This window comes from Notechis scutatus, chromosome 3, assembly GCF_049901735.1.
Source record: "Notechis scutatus isolate UNSWTSFEM ecotype Mainland chromosome 3, rNotScu1.2, whole genome shotgun sequence".
Classification (NCBI taxonomy): Eukaryota; Metazoa; Chordata; class Lepidosauria; order Squamata; family Elapidae; genus Notechis; species Notechis scutatus.
Genome location: NC_142011.1, coordinates 40,068,014 through 40,081,435, shown reverse-complemented (window position 1 = coordinate 40,081,435; position 13,422 = coordinate 40,068,014). Strand labels below are relative to the sequence as shown.

At 36.5% G+C, this 13,422-nt stretch overlaps 1 pseudogene; it reads left to right on the top strand.

Moving 5' to 3' along the window:
- The first annotated feature begins 329 nt into the window (after positions 1-329).
- LOC148131154 (uncharacterized) overlaps positions 330-13,422 on the top strand; it is a 129,608-nt pseudogene continuing 116,515 nt past the window's right edge.

Genomic DNA, 13,422 nt, shown 5'->3' with positions numbered 1-13,422 from the left:
GAATTTAAATGTGGGAAAGTTTGAGTTTCAAGTGTCAACTTTTGTTCCTGATAGCCTTGTGGGGAGGAGGGATAATATCAAAACCAATGACAATCATCACAACTGCATCTTATTGTGAATTCACTGAAAGTGATGTCTCCATGAGTGTAAATTGTAACCGCTTGCTATTCTCATCAGTCATTGACTTTAAAAAGAGCTTTTTTTAGAGTTCTTTTGAAGGCACTGTAATTCTGAAACAGAGTCACCAGCTTCAGTGCATTTAATATAAACTTCATCAAACTAGGATTTTCCAGTTTGTTGGCAAAACAACCTCCATAATTCCAAGAAGTATGGCTTTTGTTGGATGGGCATTTGTGGTTATTCAGACAGTTTTGGAAGGATCCAGGCTGAGGAAAGCTGCTCTAACAACAGGGTCAGTCAGAAGTGGGCTTTAAAGCAACTCTAATTAGCCATTAAACATTATTATGACTGATTAATTATTAATGAAAACACATAGAGCAGAACTAAATGACAAGTTCCTGTAAACAATTATATCCTCTCCTCCCAAAGAAAGCAAGAAAGAGGGGAGAGAAAGAGAGAAAGAACAAAATAAGCCATATAAAGAATGAAAGAATTAAATAATAATAATTTTGGGAGGCTTGTCATGACTTATAGAGCATTCATCAAAGCTCAATAAGAAATTGATAGGAAATGCTCACTACATTCATCTTAAAAGAAATCCAAATCTGATTCTGCAAAGACCCTTATTCAGCATTCAGAAAAATATGCTTATTTTAATAATTTACCTGAGATACATAATTTAATTCAACTCAAGACTCATGGCTGAAAGTTTGCTTGATTATTTTGTTGCAATATGTAAAAAGTAAATCCTTATCACTTTTTCCAACTTCCCATCAATCAGTCCCTCTAAATCTTGCCTGCCTTTCAGATTTGTTGCTTAAGCTCTGCTGTGTCCTCCTTGTATGTAGAGCTGATATACAATCTTTCTCCTCACTTCAAGCAGACTTACTGACCTTACATGACTGATAACTGAGAGCCAATTCAGTCTTTCGGGGATTCATGTAACCTTGTAGATTTGTTGTATCACTGCAAAATGCACATGAGGAAAAACTTTAAAAAAATTATTTTAGCATGACTGGACATTTGGGGATTGTATATATGTGAGAATAACCATTGAGGACCTTGGATTGATTAATGGTGCAGCCAAGACTCAGTGTACATGCAAAGCAGCAATATCATCATCATCATCATCATCATCATCATCATCATCATCATCATCATCATCATCATCATCATCTTCTGTTTAAGTAAGTGCCACCTGTGCAAAGAAGATGAAGAAACAGTGGACCATCTAGTAAGCTATTGCAAAAAGATCACACAGACCAACTACAAGCAGCGGCATAACAAAGTAGCAAAAATAGTGCATTGGAAAATCTGCAAGAAATACCATTTGCTTGCAAGCAAGAACTGGTGGGACCATAAAATAGAAAATGTCATAGAAAATGAAGAAGTTAAATTGCCCTGGGAGTTCAGAATTCAGACAGACAGGTACCTGCCACATAGCACCCCAGCCTGAACAGTTGTCAATAAGAAAGACAAAAAAGTCTAGCTAGTGGATGTGGCAGTGCCTGGAGACAGCAGAATAGAAGAGAAAGAACTGGAGAAGATAACAAAATATAAAGATCTACAAATAGAAATAGAACGACTATGACAAAGGCAAGCAAGGATAGTACCAATAGTAATAGGTGCCTTGGGTGCTATCCCAAAACAACTGGAGCACTATTTGAACACCATAGGCATTGACAAATTTGCCATCAATCAATTGCAGAAGGCAGTTTTACTTGGAACAGTTTCCATCCTGCAATGATATCTGTAACAGTCAAGCATCCAGATTCGACTACCCCAGATCCTTGGTAAGGACTCGATAGGTAGACAAAAATGCCAAACCCAGTCTGAACACCTGGATGACTGTGTGAATAATAATAATAATAATAATAATAATAATAATAATAATAATAATAATAATGATAATGATCTGCAACACCCCCAAACCCTTCTCCGGATCCCCCCTACCTTCAGCTGCCCCTGCAGGGCAGCCTAGCTCCGTACCCGTCTGGGTCGGAGCCCCAAAAACGGCTAGCGCGGCAGGGATCGCGCAGCTTCGCAAATCCCTGCCGCTCACGAAGCCGACAAACCGGAAAACCCCAGCCGGCAGAACCCCCTTTTCCCAGGACGGTGCAGCGGCGGTCCGTAATGGCCGCCACAAAGAAGCTGGCAGCCGGGTAAGAATGCGCAGGAGGAAGTGGAGAAAGTGCTTGAGAGGAGAAAGTTTTTCTTGGTTTCTAGGACTCTAAGACATATTTAATAAAATTCCTGAAAAGTATGACTTTCTGAATGATACCTTCGAGAAGAGGAAAAAAGCGGCAGTTTAATGGTGCTGAAAGGATAGCTTACCCTCTTTTTTTACGGAATAAAAAGTGAATATTAAGAAACCTATTTTTTTTAGGTGAAAACTGGCTTTAAGCGATGAGTGGGAAAAGAGAGGACTAAAAAAAAAATATTTGTATGCTAAGACCTTGTTGGAGGAGATGCCTTAAGGATTGAAAGACTAAAATATATTGCAATAAGATTTTAAGAAACAGATTTGGACTTTCTTTTTCTCTAATTGATATTACCCCAGGAGGAGAGAGTGGGAACTCTGTCTTGGTTTGGACTGACTGAGAACTTTGGGATTGTCTTATTTTTCCTTTGGAATATTCTGGCTGTTGTAAGAGAAAAGAAAAGAAAAGATTTATAATGGCTCCTTCTATCGAGGAACTGAGAAAAGATTATGAGCAAGCAAAACAAAATGGTAAAGCTGGTTTGAAAGAAGCCTTCCTTTTTTTAGAAATGGCGCTTATTAACTATCAACAAACATTGCAACAGATGAAGACAGCAGAAGAAGAACAAAGAGAGGAAGCCATCTTCAATAAATCTCAGATCTCGACCAAGAGGGAAGGAAGAGGAAAAAGAAGAGAAATAAAGGACTTAAGATTTAAAAAAACATTTAAGAAAGGGAAAAACAAGGTGCAAAATCAATATAAGGATGGTAAACAAAAGGGAAGAGGAATACGACAGAGAAGGGAAGCCAGTAAGGCAGAGGCTAGAAGAAGGGGGGCTAGAAAGGTTTGTTGGGGGAAGAAAGAAAGGGAAAAGGTGGAGAAAAGCTACAAAGTTTTGAAATTAAATGAGAAAAAAGAAATTTTTTTTAGGGATAAAGGATAAGTATAATTTCTTCAAAGAGATTTTGCAAGGTACATAAGATGATATTGTAGTATTGTATCAGAAATAGAAAATTTAAATGGCTTGAGAGTTGATAAGAGATTAAAATGTTGGAATGTTAATAATGATTGGTTTGAAAATATAATATGAGGGGAGATTTAGAATATTAAACTTTAATTAAAGAGTTTATTAAGATTATGGTATTGATGTTATTATAAAACTTTCATTATAGTATTTTGTTTTTAATATTTTTAATATTTAAATCTATTGTTTAACTATGTATTTAATTGTTATAGATGTATTATTCAGTTAGAATGTACCAAGCAAAATCGGATTGGGTATTTTAAAGATTAATTTGATTAATTTAGTGGGGAGATAGAAAGGCATCATACTCTGATTAGTGATTTCAGGAGAAATTTCTTTCTCTTTAAAAAGAATGAGACAAAGGTACAATAGAGAATGGACAAAAGATATAAATATAATGACTCAAATTAAGAGGATTAATTAAGATAGAATTAAGAAGAGTGAAATATGTGGAGAAGTTAATATAGAAGACTTAGAATGGTAAATAAAATAAGTAATGATATGTAAGATGAGCATGAATATAATTGAAGTCCATGAAAAGAGAGATACCTGGGTCCAAGTTACTTTCCAAAAAGATCTTGTTTATGTTTTGTGTGTTGTGTGTATATGTTGTTGTTTTTTGGGGGAGAATTAATAAAACCTTGTAGAAATTTAGAATGAGAATAATGGTAACTAAGTCAGAAAGAAATAGATGAAATAATAATAATAAAATTGAATAAGAGTAAAGAGAAATAAAGGGAAATTGGATAAGAGGTTTTTGTATGTTTATATGGAAATGGTTTAAAACAGAATTATAGTTTATCTGACTTGTTAAATTTATAATGGAAAAAGGTTTAAACATGTAATGGATAATGATGACTTGTGTGTTTTGAAAATTAATAAAACTTTTTTTAAAAAATAATAATAATAATGATAATGATACCCATTGCCATTGGGCCACTTGGTACCATGCCCAAGAATTTTACAAAACATATCAAGACATTGCAGCTTCTTGCAATAACACCAGCGGAACTGCAAAAAAATGCACTACTCGGAACATTGTATATTTTAAGAAGGTACTTGGTTTATACCTAGGATGCTGGCACAACCCATATTAACCATTAGCACCAGTCACTGGTATTTGTGATATATTTTTAAATTTTCAGTTGACTGAGTATCATGTTTAATGAATAAAAGAGATAATAATAATACCAATAAAAGGGGGAGTAAAGAAGTTAAGAATCCCTAGCACCACGTAATGGAGTGAGCTCCTATTACTTGAACCAGCTTCTGCCAACCTAGCAGTTCAAAAGCATGTAAAAATGCAAGTAGAAAAACATGGACCACTTTGGTGGGAGGGTAACAGCATTCCATGCGTCTTCAGCGTTTAGTTATGCCAGCCACATGGTCATGGAGACATCTTCAGACAGTGCTGGCTCTTTGGCTTTGTAACGGAGATGAGCACTGCCCCCTAGAGCCGGAAACGACTAATATGTGTGAGGGGACCTTTACCTTTAACTTAAAGAAGTTAAGAAGAATAAATAGCAATACTATAGCCACGTTGCATGGTCTAATAGACATTAGGCAGCACTGAGAGAATTAAATGTTCAGCAGAGTGGTAGCATCAAGGAGAAAAAAACTGTCCTTGTGTCTAGTTGTTTTGGCATACAACGCCCTATAGTGCCCTCCGAAGGGAAGTAGTTGAAACATTTTATGTCCAGGATGTGAAGGGACTGCAAGTATCTTCTCAGCCCTCCTTCTGATTCATGCCATAGGTGGTATTCAGCAGATTCTGACCAGTTCTGGAGAACTGGTAGCAGAAATTTTGAGTAGTTTAGAGAACTGCCAAATACCACCTCTGACTGGCCCCACCCTCATCTATTCTCTGCCTCCAGAGTCCCAGCTATTGGCTGGGTCTTCTTTTGCTGCCCTGCACAAGAGAATGGAACTGGAAAGTAGGTTAGTGGGGTGGGTAGGGTATGGGGATTTTGCAGTATCCTTCCCCTGGAGTGGGGTGAAAATGGAGATTTTACAGTATCCTTCCCCTGCCACGGCCACCAAGCCATGCCCACAGAACCGGTAGTAAAAAAAATTGAATCTCACCACTGACTCATGCAATGTACTCCAGAGTGCTTCAGAGTAGACCAAGAGTGCTTCCAAGACTAGGCACGCACGCCCCCAACTACCTCAATTCCTACTACTGCCGGCCTTAAATGCAAACTACTCAATGCAAGAAGCCTCGTGAATAAAATACCTGAATTTCTCTTCCTCCTAAATATGGCTAACTTCGACATTATATTTGTCTGTGAAACATGGCTCAATGCATCTCTCCCGACTCCATTACCACAGTAAGAGACTATCATGTTTACAGATCAGATCGTGAAAATCATCGAGGAGGTGGAGTTGCTATATTCTATAAAAATCCTTACATCTAAAAATATCCAAGTTACCCAGGAGTTTGCCCTTCCTGAAACCATCATCTGTGAACTATCCTCAAATATCACAATTCGATTCTTACTATGTTACAGAGCACCTGATTATGACATCGAACATGTAAACAAGCTAAATACATTACTAACATGGGCTGCATCCTGCCCATACCCTTTTATCCTTCTTGGTGATTTCAATCTACCTCATATTAACTGGACCCTAAATGATTGTACAACTGAAATCATACACACAACCTTCTACAATGCTATTACAAATCTGGGACTGGAACAACTAGTAACCAACAACACTAGACTAAACAACTGCCTCGATCTCATCTTCTGCAACAGTTTGAACCTAATCTACGGAATACAATCTAAAGAACCCTTTTCCAGTAGTGACCACAATATGATCGACTTTTGTCTCAACATACATCCACACAAAAATCACCACAATGATGTAATCCCCTATTGTAACTTCAAAAAGGCAACTATGATCTTATAGACAACGATCTCTCATCCCTTGATTGGCAATCTCTATTCACTGGATGCAATACTGTTGAAGACCATTATAACATATTTTTACTTGAAGTCAAAAGAGTCATCAAACTATATGTACCAACAACAACTCCCAAAACAAAACAAAAAAGCAGATTACCCATATCAATAAGGAAACTTCAATCCAAAAAGAGATCACTCTGGCGGAAAAACAAATCTGGTCACGTTGCCAATTTCAAAAACCGATACAAAAATCTATGCCACCAGATAAAGACCGAATGCACCAATTATCACATTAAACAAGAGGAAAACCTTCTAAGCACCAATTCCACCCGCGCTTTTTACAATTTTGTAAACAACAAACTAAAAGACTCAAGGTCCATCCCTCCCTTGATAGGACCTGATGGTAAAGACTGCAACGACGACACCATTAAAGCCAACATCTTTAACACATTCTTCGGCTCAGTATTTGTAAACAGCAATGGATCATGCCCAATATTTCCTAGCCGTACCACAGATAACAACAATGATCTAATACATATCGATTTCACAGAAGACAATGTTGAAAAAGCAATACACAACCTAAAACCATCTCTATCTATTGGACCGGATGGAATATGTGCCTACTTCTTAAGAAAGCTATCCACTGCCATAGCCAAACCTCTAAGCATAATCTTTGAAAAATCTTTCAGAACCAGCTCCTTGCCTAACCTATGGTCACAAGCCACAGTCATCCCCATCTTCAAAAAGGGAGACCCAAGCCTAGTTGAAAACTACAGGCCAATCTCCTTATGCTGCGTCACCTGTAAAGTCATGGAATCAATTATTAACCAATCCATCATCCTTCACTTAGAGACAAATAACCTACTCTCCAATAAACAATTTGGTTTCAGGAAAAACTATCCTGTAATCTGCAACTCTTACACTGCAAAAACATATGGACGACACAACTCGACCAGGGCAAAACAATAGACGCAATCTACATAGACTTCTGTAAAGCCTTTGATTCAGTGGTACACGACAAACTACTCCTAAAAATAAAATCCTATGGTATCTCTGGACAACTGAATAACTGGATAGAAGCATTCCTGTCAAACAGACAACAAATGGTCAAAATCGGGAGCGTCCTATCAAATCCAGTACCTGTCAATAGCGGTGTTCCCCAAGGCAGTGTTCTAGGACCAACTCTCTTCATACTCTACATAAACGACCTCTGTGATCATATTAAGAGCAATTGCGTTCTCTTCGCTGGTGATGTAAAGCTGTTCAACACCACAGACAATACTGCTACCCTACAAAAAGATCTTGACTATGTATCCGAATGGTCAAACAAATGGCAACTTCAAATCTCAACAAATAAATGCTCTGTCTTACATATTGGCAAAAAAATCAGAAAATAAAATACAAGCTGAATAGTCAAGATCTTGTTGATGACCCAAGCTCTGTAAAGGACCTTGGAATACTCACCTCTAATGATCTAAGTGCTAGAGCACACTGCAATTACATAGCCAAAAAGGCATTAAGAGTTGTTAACCTAATCCTACGTAGCTTTTTCTCTGGTAATATCACACTACTAACCAGAGCATACAAAACATTTGCTAGACCAATACTCGAATACAGTTCATCAGTCTGGAATCCACACTACGTATCTGATATTAGCACAATTGAGAAAGTCCAGAAATATTTCACAAGAAGAGTTCTCCACTCCTCTACTCGCTGTAGAATACCTTATGCCACCAGACTTGAAATTCTAGAACTAGAAAACCTTGAATTACGCCGTCTTCGGTCTGACTTAAGCATGGTATACAAAATCATACATTGCAATGTCCTACCTGTCAATGAATACTTCAGCTTCAACCATAACAACACAAGAGCACACAATAGATACAAACTCAAAGTAAACCGCACCAAACTTGATTGCAGGAAATACGACTTCAGCAATAGAGTGGTCAATGTCTGGAATACTCTACCCGACTCTGTAGTTTCCTCCCAAACCCCAAAAACTTTAACCTTAGACTGTCTACTATTGACCTCACCCCTTTCCTAAGAGGTCTGTAGGGGCGTGCATAAGCGCACCAACGTGCCTACCGTCCCTGTCCTATTGTTTCTCCTATTCTTTTATTTTTCTTATATGTAACCATTTCATGTATTCACAACTATGTATACATTTATACTTATTATCTTGTAAACAATTGGCAAATCAAATAAATAAATAAATAAAATAAAATAAATAGAGTCTCAGCAAAGTTATGAAGCTGCCTGATCATTCATATATGTGAAGACTCATTTTATGACCAAGTGAGATAATCTCTTAGTGTAAGGTGAAGATCTAAATTATTTGTTCAAGCTTTTTTAATCTTTAATTTAATTTAGTCTTCAGTTTTTAATGCTCTGTCCTTCTGTTTTGATCAGAGTTTTGCTGAACGCAATTTATGTTTTAGTGCAACTCCCATAAGCCACTCTGGAAGCTTTTTAACTTGATCATGGAATGGTAGCCAGAAAAAATCAACAAATAAACTTGCATTCTAGTGATATTCTGGGGTTTGGGAAGTTGCAAAATTTTCTAGCTCCACAGAATATCAACAGCCCTAAATTTGAGAACTAGCATTTATTTTTCTGTTATATAGTTGCATACTTTACCCCATGGTGTTATGATTTCAATACAGGAAATACTGTTGCTGTATTGCAAAGGTAGATAGAAAAGAAGGACAAGAAGAAGAAAGGAAACATTTGGGACTAGTAAGAAAAAAAGAATACTGCTATATAATCAGTGAGCATGTAAGTACATATTAAATCATTCTCTTGTTTGATTAGCAATGTTACAGTTTCTATCAAAAATCAAAATGTTTGGTTCACTGTAACTGAAGGAGAAATTATTTTACATTATGCTTTAAGAATAAAAATTCCAGAAAAAAATAGCCATATTTTTTTTTAAATGAAATCCTAGCTGAGCGTGAAAGGAAAGTACCTTTGTTCCTTCACAATAGTCTCCATTGTGCTTAGTTTAAATAGATTGTAGCAGCTAAGGTTAGAATAATGAAGTTGTTTATTTCAATAGACTGTGTTGTCATTATACACCTGACAATATTGTTGTAGTGACATTCTGATGTCAATGTATGTCCCTCTAGACAATACTGGGATGTCTTGTTTATGCTAAAGGAAGATAGTGTTATGAGCAAAAGCAGAGCAAAGTGAGTCTACAAAGACAGGTTGATAGATATTCTGAAAATTGGATCATTTAAAAATAAAATCTGAGGCACTATATACAATGGAATAGAGAGAACATTATAACCACGTGCCGGTATCAGTGTAATGTCTTTTTACAGGTTTTAGTATAATCCTTGACTTACGTCTGTTCATTTAACAATGGTTCAAAGTTACAACAGCTTCAGAAAAATCTAACTTACAATGATTGTGTGATCACAAATCAGATGCTTCGCAGCTGGCTCATATTTATGATGGTTGCAGCATCTTGTGGTTATGTGATTGTGATCTGAGACCTTTCCAGCCAGAACCAATAAGTAAAGTCAAGGAAGGGGGAATGGATTAACAGAAAGACCATATGATTTACTTAATAACCATGGTCATAAAATCAGATTTGTTTGCATGATGACTTAGGCAAGGCAACTTCATTGTTTAGCAACCAAATTCTGGATCCCAATTGTGGTTGTAAGTCAAGACAACTTAAAGACAATTTAAAAGTACATTACTGTCCATAGATATCAGAGATTTATAATTAGGTCTTGATAAATAATGAAAATAGATGTGCATTGTCAAAATTATTACAGTACCAAAACAATTACTGTTTTTATTGGCACTTCAGGCAGTACATTTACATGTACACATTTGTGCAAATACTGCATACCTTAATGTATGATCTTTTGACTATGGCTCCATGTGACCTATGGGAAAGGGATTGCCAATTCTTGCAGTAGAACAGAAAAAGTTGGTGAATTCTGAATAATTAGTAAAGTGATACTTTTCTTTGTACCTATCAAATATTCCTCAAATACTGCAGGGATACTAATCAGTTTTGAATTTACCATCACACATGGAAAAATTGTGTGGTTTGTTTATAGTTTTGTTAATTAACAGTAAGATCTGACAGTAGAGCAGAAGACGGAAGTGCATTCTTTATAACCCTGTAAAGAAAGGATGGATAATTGGACAACGCTTTACATTTTTGGAGGGTCCTACACCTGTAGTAAGTAAGGTAGTGAGGCAAAATGGACAACATTGTGTTACATATCTAGAAGTCATTGGGATTTTTTATTTATTTCTAAAGTGTTAGAGCTGCTTTGGGGATCTTTCTTTGCTTTTTAAATAATGTTAAGCTTCAAAATGTTGGAAATTTACATAATCACTTTTTCACAATAGTTAATGAAGGAATTTCCTATTTCTACTCAAATATCACAATATTTCTTACGATAGCCTAAATCTCTAAAGTATTAATTCATTCAAGGACTGGAAGGTAATATGCTCATGTTTTACATGGCAACTTTTCTGTCATACTCAATATTATCATTCTGACTGCATGACCTCTGAATCTTCAGTAGGGCACTGAGAAGTTCCAGGGTCTCCACAAAGTTTTCAATTTCAGCTGAATCTTACCTCAGTAAATTTCAATTAGATTTTTTTATTACATACATAAAGAGGGTCCTATTAATTATTAAATTTAATTTTAAAATTACATTAAGCAAAATTACATTTTTGTCCTAGCACTGCCCACATTTTGGAATGTAATCTGTAGCATGCGCAATGGGCTGAAAATGCCACCAATGATAAGAGATGCTTTGTGAAGGTTACAAAAAATCTGAAGTTGCCTCCAGCCCAGAGGTCAGAATTGTGCTATATGAATTACATTGTGCTGCAGATATCTACTAATGTGGATAGATTTGATGCGCAAAACAGGCAATACTGAATGTGGTTTATTATTTCAATCATCACAACAATTTCCTATATTGTTTTAGCCATACATTAACAGCAATTAAAAAGTTTATTATGTGTAATTGACCTGGATTGTGTCAGCCAATGTATATACAATTTTATCTACTTTCCTATCTCATATGGAGAGGGAGGGGGAGATGATGGTGTAGGAAGCATCTGGCAGTGAGCCAAACTCAGCTTGAGCCAGCGATAAGCTGGTATGGAATTCAACACCAATTGCCTGAGTGATGTACGGGTGAATGTAGCATTTGATTAAATGGCACCTCACTCATGTCTCTCTCCTTGTCTGATAGAAAAAAAAATCTCCTTGAACAGCATATTTTTTGTCAGTAAGAAGCGAATGAAGGAAAGATAAGGAGCTCAAGTAGCCTGCAATACAGTAATGATCCTTCACACTGTCACTGAAAAAATAACAGGATAACTATATCCTGATCTTGTAACTCCAGAGGTTATCATCTTCTTTCCGTACTCAAAGAGTTTGTATTGTTATTGAAATTCTACATGGACTAAACTTAGAGCTCTTTTTAGGGACAATCCATGGTTTTTTTGTTACCTTAAACTGAATAGGAACTCTATATCATGCTAACTAGTCCACCAACATAACCATCTCTATATGCACTGCATCATCTTATAGCTGATCACTATGCGATCTGTAGAAGAGATGGAGAGATTGGAAAGTATGAATAGATCTGTCCACCTCCTTCAACAGTTTGATTTTAGGAGAGTCAGTGGGGACCTGACTCTCATCTCTGTGTTGTCATCTCTGCAATAATATGAAAATTCCCTTATCTTCACTTAGAAAAATACCTTCACTATCATCACTTCTCTACCATCTCTGGGCAAGTTTAACTTCTTTTTTGTGAAACTGTTAAATGTTCAACCATATTCAAGCTAACTAGACATGTCAACCAATATTTATTGCAGTGAACTTTTACATTATGGATTTATGCAAACGTTTGGATTTATTTTCAATTCAGTAGCTCATCAACCCCATCACTGCCTGTAACAGGCATTTTGATAAGAAAAGCCTGAGATTGTCTGAGAATGATGACATGAAGAAATAGATTTGATGTAATGAGTACATTCAATATGATTACTTACTTCCTCATAAGCAGAACCTTCCTATGACAAAGTTATCAGCCCTTTAAAGAAGAAATCATGTTACAGTATAAAAGTACACTCTAGCAGACCCTTCTCCTCTAGTTCACTTTTTATAGTAACTGTCATGAGTTAAAAAATACAAGGATAAAAATAAGAAAAACTAAGAAAAATGTAAAAAGGAAAAAAGGGAAAGGGGGAAAGGAAAGAGAAAAAATAAGAAAGATATACTGTATAAAGAAATGACTTTCTCTTTCATCATGAAATGTACAATCTCAGTAACTTATCACCTTTGCTAACATTTCAGCAATGTGTGTGTGTGTGTGCGTGCGCGTGTGTGTGCGTGTGTTTCATATTCCTTTACTTTCACTATTAAAATTTTACAGTCTTCTGATTCAAACCTAGTCAAGAAAAGCCTATTCAAAGCTATCAAAACAACAACAAATTAAAATTTTTGTTCTTTAATCTCTTCAAATAATGTCCCACAGGCTAATTTTGTCATTTCCTCCATGTCCTCTCAGTGTCTTCTCTGTGTCTTCACAAGTTTAACATATACCAGCTATAACACCTCTATTTTAATGTTAATAAAATAAGCCAACTTTATAATATATATATGGTGTTCGGCTTGGTTCGGGTATTTTCCCACGTCATTGTAGTTCTTTTAAAGTTGTAGCAACGTTTCAGCAGAATCTCATCTGCCATCATCAGGCTTCTGTATTGTGTCCGTCTGTGAGTCAGACTTTTACAGTGGTTTCAGATTTGAATTTGGGGCAGCCTATTGCTGTGCCAGAATGGTTTTTCTTCATCCTGATTGGTTGGGAGTCTTGGTCTGTGTTTATTGGTCTCGGAGTTTGCTGTGTTCTGCTTGATTGGTGTCTCTAATATCTTCTGTCTGTTTTTGGCTCTTTTTGTATCTTGATTGGCTGGCAGCATTGTGTTGCTTTAATGGAGGTCTTTAGTGCAGCTTGGCTTCGGGTAAATGGACGGCTATCATTAGTTAGGAAGCTGGGTTTCATCTGGGTGCCTGGTTGGGATGTGTTTGAGCTGGAGGTATCAGGGGATCTGTTTGTGCCCAGGTGTTTGCCTGGCTTGTGGTGTGGAGATTTTTTGTTTGTGAGTGCAGGCTTCC